Raw genomic sequence first — 8,495 nt, 5'->3', positions numbered from 1 at the left:
GGAGAGGATTTGGAGAAATTGGAACCCTTGTGCAGTTAGTGGAAATGTAAATTAGTGCAGCCATTACAGAAAACAGTACGGAGGTTTCTCAAAATACTAAAAATAGAACTATCATATGATCTATCAACCTTACTTCGGGTTATATAACCAAAAGAATTGAAATCGGGATCTCAAAGAGATATCTGCACACCTGTGTCCATTGCAGTATTATTCATAATAGCCAACGTATGGAGACAACCTAAATGCCCACTGATGGATGAATAAAGAAAATGTGGTATATTTCATACAATGAAAATATTATTAAGCTTTAAAAAGAAGGAAATCCTGCCTTATATGACAATATGAACGACCCTGGAAGACATTATGATAAGTGAGATAAGCCAGACACAGAATTCCACTGGCATGGTTCCACTTATAAGAGGAAGTTAAAATAGTCAAACTCATAGAAACAGAGAGTAGAATGATGGTTGCCAGGGGCTGGGGTGATGAAGAAATGGGGGGTTTCTGTTCAACTGGTATAAAGTTGCATCTAGGTAAGAAGAACAAGTTCCAGAGATCTGCTGTACAACATAGTACCTACACTTAACAATACTGAGTTGTGCATTTAAAACTTCAGTAAGAGGACAGATCTCAAGTTAGTGTTCTTACCACAATAAAAAATAAAAACTGAAAAAGTATTAATATGTATTTAACTGATTGAAAACAACAGTAAAATCCAATCTATTGTTATCTCTAATGTAAACAAATATTTAAATTAAAGATAACTGTATATATAAAATCATAAGAGAGAGAGGTCCAATGTTTTAGATTTTGAAAATTTCTGCAATGTTTGTATAAATATAAGATAACTGGATTCTCAGATTTCTTTCTGCATTTAGTCCATGGTATTTTTTTAAGTTCAAGTATATGAAGAGAGGGCTTCCCTGGTGGCGCAGTGGTTAAGAATCCACCTGCCAATGCAGGGGACACGGGTTTGAGCCCTGGTCCAGGAAGATCCCACATGCCGCAGAGCAACTAAGCTCATGTGCCACAGCTACTGAGCCTGCACTCCAGAGCCCGCGAGCCACAACTACTGAAGCCCGCGTGCCTAGAGCACATGCTCTGCAACGAGAAGCCACTGCAATGAAAAGACCACGCACCACAACGAAGAGTAGCCCCCGCTCGCCACAACTAGAGAAAGACCGCGCAACTACAAAGACCCAGCACAGCCAAAAATTTAAAAAAAATTAAAAAATAAAAAAGCATACGAAGAGAATCTGGTCTTTACACAGACAAGTAATTTGAAAAGTTAGGAGTATTTAAAAAGTCTTTTCAGATATTTGTAGATATTTTTCTTTGATACAATGTCAAAACTTGGTAAGTGGTAGCTTCTTAGAAGTTAGTTTCAATAAGAAAACTGAAACCATATTCATGTATTTTTGTAATTTGTTACATTAAAATTCATTAGTCTATCGTGTACTTTGAATGGATCTTTTCCAGATGAATGGTTTTGTAACATCCTCCATTAACCATTTAAGAAAATATCAGTTCACAGAATTATGCAGAACTTCCAAATATATGAAAAAATTACATTCAAAATGTGTAGTTTATAACATAAGTAGACATAAAATATATAATAACTATTGTCCAAAGGACAGGAAGGAGAACATTAAGGTATATTCTTGTAAGATTATACAATTTAAGTGTAGTGGTATAATATTTTCTGATGGTGAGAGAAGGACTGTAAACTTCATCTATAATTGTAGTTTTTTCTAGTTATCCTATCAGTTCTATTAATTTTTACTTCATGTAAAGTTTATCTATTAGATGCATAAAAATCAAGATTGTTATATCCTTCTTATAAATCATCCCCTCTGTCATAACATTTTCCTCTTTATCCATGGTAATATTTCTTATTCTAAAATCTACCATGTCTAATATTAATGTTACTTCTCTAGGTATCTTATGAATACGTTTGATATAATGTACCTTTTTCAATCCTTTTAGATTTAAACGTATTCATTTTAAAAGTGGTTTTTATGTAGAAAACTTATAGCCTTTTTTTACCCATTATGATAATGTCTGCCTTGCTCCCTGAGTTTAAACCTTTTATATATAATACTGTTATCACCATGACTGAGTTTAAATATACCAGCTGCTCTTTATTTCCTATTTCTGCCTTTGTTCTTTGATCCAGTTTTTGCTCCTTTCCTGCCTTTACTTGGGTTAATTTAATACTTTTTTAGCATGGTAATTTTTTTGTTACTATTAGCTTAGTAGTTATGTTTTTGTTTTTTTCTTTTTGTCATTGCTCTAGGTTTTACCAAATGCATTTTTTAAAGCAACTCATTTGCTAAATTTCAAATAAACATGGTAATATAAATCAAAGACTAATAGTTATATCAAAGTTTAATTAATCATCAGAAAAATTTGTTTATAAATCATCTTTATTTGCACTGCATTTGTTTTGAGGAAGTTTTGTTCAATATTCTTTTATTATTATTCACTTTAGGAAATTATAGAAGCCTTGAAGTGCATATTTTTACAAATTTCAAGTTAGTGTACCAATAAATACTTATTATATTTAAATAATTTTATTAATATGTAGACTTATTTAATACTTCTACTTTCTGTCAAATTAATTTTTTTAATGGCATGTTTTTTCCATAAGTCTATTCCAAATGAAATTCATTTTATTCTAAGTAAAACCCTACCAAATTATGCAGTAAATTTCTGACAACTTTATCTGGGGTTGACAATGAGGTAATGGTTGTAGCAAACATCAAAAACTACTTTGGACCTGAACTCAAGTGACAGACCAAGCTTGTGTGAATCCAGACCAAAGCTGTGCTCAGATTTGTATAATTGAAAGATATAAGAGCTAGCGATTAGAGACTGAAAGAATAAGAATAACTCAACCTGAATTAAACTGGAACACAGAAAGTGACATTAACAGCACAGAATTAGAAGGCAGAGTGAATGCTAAACAAAGACTTTTCAGCATTGTCAAGAAAGTCACTGAAATATTCTCTCTGTGGGACATCTGTAGCAATAGCTAACCTTGTACTAATGGAATAACAATGCATAAAAGCCATAAAAAAAGAACAAAAGGTGCAACTTACCAGAAGATATATGCTCAGTATGCAAAACCCAAGTAAAAATACAGCCTTGAGTACATGCTTCAGAAGATAGCCCATCAATCTGTGAATAGAGAAAAAAGCAAATAATTCAGAGAGTATTTCTTTAAAGGGGTAAAACAAAGTCACAAGAAAAAGAACTTCTTTTGCTACTATTTCCATATGAAGTACTGTGGAAAGAAACCAAAAATTAGAAAACTTTTACAATTTACATATTAATAAGAGAGATACCTCTAGCTACTTAGGTCTTTATATTTTATAAAAAGTTCATTTTTTTATTTAATAGAGCAGCAAGATATCACGTGTGAAATACGAGTAAGATATATCGCTTTCTTTAAATGTGGAAAAAACAAACTAAAAAGTAGCTAAGATCATAAGAATTAGCAAATTATTTGTATAAATGTTGAATTTCTTTTATGAAATGGACATTATCATGAATGCCTTTATGTATCATCTGCAAATGAAAAGTGGAAGCTTACTGCCAACTGGTGACCCAAGCTGGTTTCTAACGTAGTTGAATTCACTGCATAATTTAGAAATTGTTTTAGAGGCTGTTTATTTTCCATCACTTTTATTTCCATTTTCTGGGTTGGAGTCTGGAGAAGAACAGCTGAAGACCATTCAGCGGTTGCTCCTCCCATTCCGTGGCCTGAGCAGCGGCAGCTGCAGCCCATCTTCAGTGGCGTCTTCAGTGACCGCTGTGCACTGTGGTTCTCAGTGGGGAACTGCTGGGCAGGCACAGAGGGCACCTGCCGCCTTCAGACCAGGCTGCCACCTCGGCTTGAGCAGCAGTAAATTCAGGAGCTGGAGCAGTCCGTTCACCCTGAATTCCTCCTCGGTCACAGCCTTCTCAGCTGAGGCCGGCCCTTCCTTCACCACCTGTTGAGGATCTTCGCCCAAGTCGAGAGTAGGCGGGACTCCCGCAGGTGCTCACGGGAGAGGGACCCACGCATGCGCAGATCTTCCCGGGTCAGCGTCCGTCAATCACGTCAGACCCGTAGAGCGAGCTCCCGGTTGTTGCACAGATGGTGGGGTACACGGCACAGAGACTGGTTTGTGTTACACGGAGCCGTGGTAGGCAGGTTCACAGAAGATGCCTCTCACGCCGGTGGTCAGGCCTGGTGTCGGGAACCGCCACGAGTCGCGGCTCCCGGAAGCCTGCCAGGCTCCGGTGAGTGAGGTTCCAGGGGCGAGGTGACCAGCAGTAGGAGTGGCGCCCATGGCAGCAGCAGACTTCGGCACAGCTCTCTGGCTGGTCCTCCTGGAGGTTATGCTACTGACATCAGCCAGGTTTTCAATGGCAGTGATGGCAGAAGCGGACAGCGGAAGCTTCTCCCAGGTTCTCTTCAGATTTAGAGGTAATGCCATCACTTTTCCTTCTTAGATAACTGTCTGATTTGGAAGTCAAGGTTGGTGCCATCTAAGTGAGTTCCTGCTGCAAGGAATTTGAGGACATCCTCCTTCATTTGTAGGACATCAAAAGCTCTGGACATTGTGAAGTTTCCCTTTAAGTTATGCTGGGAACCCAGAAAAATGCTGTATGGCTCTCTCTCTGGGTAGCATGGAAAAGCTTAGAAATCTAATTTTGGAAGCCCCCATATACAAAGCTAAAGGACAAACCACAGATTGGGAAAATACACCTGCGATACATATAACAACAACAAAAAAGTATTCATATCAAGAACATAAATAGAACTACTACAGGAAAGAGAAAAAAAACCACGATTATAAAAATGGTATATGGCGTGCTTGTGTGCTATGTGTAACTCTTAGAAGAAAGAAATGGGTGGATCTCAGGGGTAAGGGTGTTTTGTTAGTTGCTAAACAAAGTTCCGAGTTCCAACACACTTCCTATTTTTCCTACAGCATTTCTAAGATTAGGGGAAGGGACATTTATAAATATATTTGAAAAATATGAATAATCAAATAAGTATAGAAATGAATAAGCAGTTTACACACAAATTAACATAATGATGCATAAATTCATACGTAATTAAATGAATGCAAGTCAAAATAGCATTATACAATTTTGCAAACATTTAAAAATATTAATAATGTGTAGTTCAACCTTTGTAAAACATTATCAGAATAATTAAAATGTGTGAAAGATAAATTTTCATATATTTCCTGCCCTATCAGTTCCATAGCTGGGAATGTCCTATGTTCATATATACAAAGAAATATATAAAGCAAGTTTGTTTCAGCAAAGTTGTTATTAGCCAAAAAAGAAACAACTTAATTTATTCTATAAAATTCTATGCAAATATTCTATGCAACTATTGCAAGTAATTAAAAAATTATAAAAACAACAAAACAAAGTATTTCAATGAAATGAGGAGTATATTATTATAGTCCTGTTAGAAATCATTTTGCCACAGATGTTCAGAGGTAGGTTAAGAAACCTGGTTTGGAGGGTAATATTTCTATTCAATATGCCTTCATTCATTTACTCTTATGAGATTAAGAGTAATACATTTGACCCTTGAACAACACAAGCTTGAAATGCTCAGGTCCACTTATATGCAGATTTATTTCAATAAGTATCGTACTTGTATTTTCATTTTACAGATCTTTAAATTAACTAAGAAAAATTTGTGTTGGATTAGAGATCACAATGTGTGGAATCAAAAGAACTGGAGTTTGAGTCCTGAGTCTATACAAGCTGTGTCAGCTTCCTGCCCTTTGGTGAATCATTTATCAGTTCCTTTGTTTTTTGAGTCAGAGATGGCAGTAGGAAAACTTTCAAATGGGGAAGGGGGTCAGCACCCCCAACCCCTCATTGTTTAAAGGTCAACTGCATTTCATTCATTAATGAATTCATATCATCTCTTTACTCTTTTAACAGATACGTAAATACTACTCATAAAAGAGAAATTCACTCTTTTTTTCTGGTCTATTTTGCAGTGTCTCTTAGAGCACAGTTGGTACTGATATACAAATTAAAGAACGAAAATTAACCTTCCTTTGAAGAATTGCAAAAGACACTCCTTTTGGGTATATCAAGGAGAAAAAAAAACAAGGTGTTTTCCCTCTGGGCAGAGATAGCCATATCACACAGAACACACATTTGGCTAGGAAGGCAACAGCTACATTATAATTCTTGCCCCTGGCCCAGTCGGCCAGGCACCATTAGGTAGAGTATACCCTGACAATCTTACTCAGAGATGTTAGAAATTGGAAAAGATATTGATGAAAATATAGTCATATGATTGAATCAATATATTTTCTGTTTTCTCTATAATCTTATTTATATATGTTGAAATAAACAAATGCATTGGTATGGCAATTGTAAACTCATTATGAAGCATTCTGGATAATTTAGAGTCTTAAAATCTTTTCACTTTTATTTGTAGATTCTGTGGAAGAAAGGATCTTCATCATTGCTCAGCAGATAACTTTCTGATGTTTAACAAAAGGTAAGAAATATGTTCTACGTTGAGACCATTGCAGAATAATGTATGCTTATGGTAGTCTGTTAAGAGTTCAAAAGCAGGGTGAAGGCAGTAGAATATGCATTCTAATGACTTTGGGATAGTTGTAATATTAGGAGAATCAGTAGGGGAATTTCCACTGTCTGTTTGAAGTATTTAATACTAGTTGCTGGGGAAGCATATTTTCACAAAACTGAATTTAAGCCCTGTAAAAAATTAATAACAGAAACCTTATTTAAATAGAGTCTGGAGATCAGAAGAGGGGAGCTGTCAGGCCCTGCATCATAGCAGAGCCCAACGGAAAGAAGAAAGACCCCTCCTCTTCTTTCCTGACAAGGACTCAGCCAATGAAAAGCCATAGACTCTTTTTTTACCACAGCTCTCTCAACTTCCTTTTCCCCTCTATAAAAGCGTTCTCCTTCCCGTGCCTTGGGGGGACTTGCATGTGGCTTGTCAATGTGGCAGACCTCTAATTGCAATTCTCTGCTGATCTCAAATTTTCACCTATCTTTGCTGGAGAAATATCTGGCAGTCTATTTACTTCAGGTCAACAGCCCTGTATCCTTTCCTTATGCTCTGTATTCCATGGGATCTGAATTTGACATTTGGACGAATTTAGTTGGGTGCTGAGGAAGTAAGAAGGGGTGAAAAAGAAAATCACCTTTAAATAACATTTAGTTTGCTTGGCTTCTCTTCCACATTATTCCGATATGTTTCCTAAAGGCTTTATTTGAAAAGTACTTTTATTTAGTTTTATTTTTATTAAAGGTTAGTAGTATTATAGAATAATTGAAAAGTCAGTAGCAGCTGAAGGAGAGCAGAATACGTCATCCCAAAATATGCCTCCTGGGCATGAGGATTATTTTGAATTGATTATTTTTTAAGAAACAGCAGACATAAGAGACGCTCTAAAAATGAGTAGTAGAAGTTACCCTTTTGTAAGAGAGATTTACATTTATAATGGAAAACTCTGTTTGTAAGAGTATCTCTGCACCAGGAAAAGAGGATGATTCTAAATCTAGAAACTCTTTATCAATGAAGAAGACTTAAGTCTGCATAACAACCTTACCTTCATTTACTGTGCTTTTCTTAATAACCCTCCATAACTGGCACCCTCCACCCCCAACATCTTCTGTTGTTTTTAGCTGGAGATAGTATTTAAGGTGATGGCTTGGGCCATTTTGGAGAGTTACTCAGTTTTTCTGGGAATCTTCCATATATACAGTAGTATACATGTTGTTAAACTTGTCTTTCTCCTGTTGATTGGTCTTTATTACAGGGAGTGTCTCAGCCAAAAATCTAGAAGGGTAGAGGGAAATTTATTTTTCTTCCTTTACATAGCACAAGAGCAAAACAAATGATTAAAAAGAGAAGGAAATCAGCAGCTTTTGTTTCATCGGTAAAGAGATCTCATTTCAGAAATTATGTTTTGCATATATATCTGTAATCAGCATTTCTTTAACCTGTAATCCTTAACGAACCTGTAAGAATATTGCTACCTCGTGATTTAATCATTGGGAAGATGTACACGGTAAACAACGATTTTACCTGCTTTGCCTGCTTGTGTCTTTGATACCTTATTAAGAGAAAGTTTTGCATTTTGTGTTTGTTTCAAATTTATTTTTTCAGCTGTTTTGAATTTTCGTACTGTTGATTATTTTTAAGTAGTCTATAAAAGGATTTATCCTAAGCACTTACATTTTTCTCATTAATTTAGCCATTAGTATACCCAAAATAGTATGGAAAGATACTCTTTAAGGGTATCTTTTTATAAAATTGCAATATTTATATATTAAAATTCTTGTAAAGTAACATCTGTTGAGATGCCAAAGACTTTGATATGCTAATTAGAACTGAAAATTTTGAAAGAAAATTGGGTAATTGCACTTCAACACAAAATGAGAAGTAAATTAAAGAAGTCAAGGAATTTGATAGTTCTATGTACTAA

General features: G+C 35.5%; 1 pseudogene; it reads right to left on the bottom strand.

The window, feature by feature from the left end:
* Nucleotides 1-3,559: 3,559 nt before the first annotated feature.
* Nucleotides 3,560-4,609, bottom strand: LOC132373350 (small ribosomal subunit protein uS2-like; annotated as a pseudogene).
* Nucleotides 4,610-8,495: the final 3,886 nt, after the last annotated feature.

The sequence above is a fragment of the Balaenoptera ricei genome, chromosome 1, assembly GCF_028023285.1.
Source record: "Balaenoptera ricei isolate mBalRic1 chromosome 1, mBalRic1.hap2, whole genome shotgun sequence".
Taxonomy (NCBI): Eukaryota; Metazoa; Chordata; class Mammalia; order Artiodactyla; family Balaenopteridae; genus Balaenoptera; species Balaenoptera ricei.
Note: the sequence above shows the minus strand (reverse complement) of the source record. Positions and strands in the feature narration are given on the sequence as shown.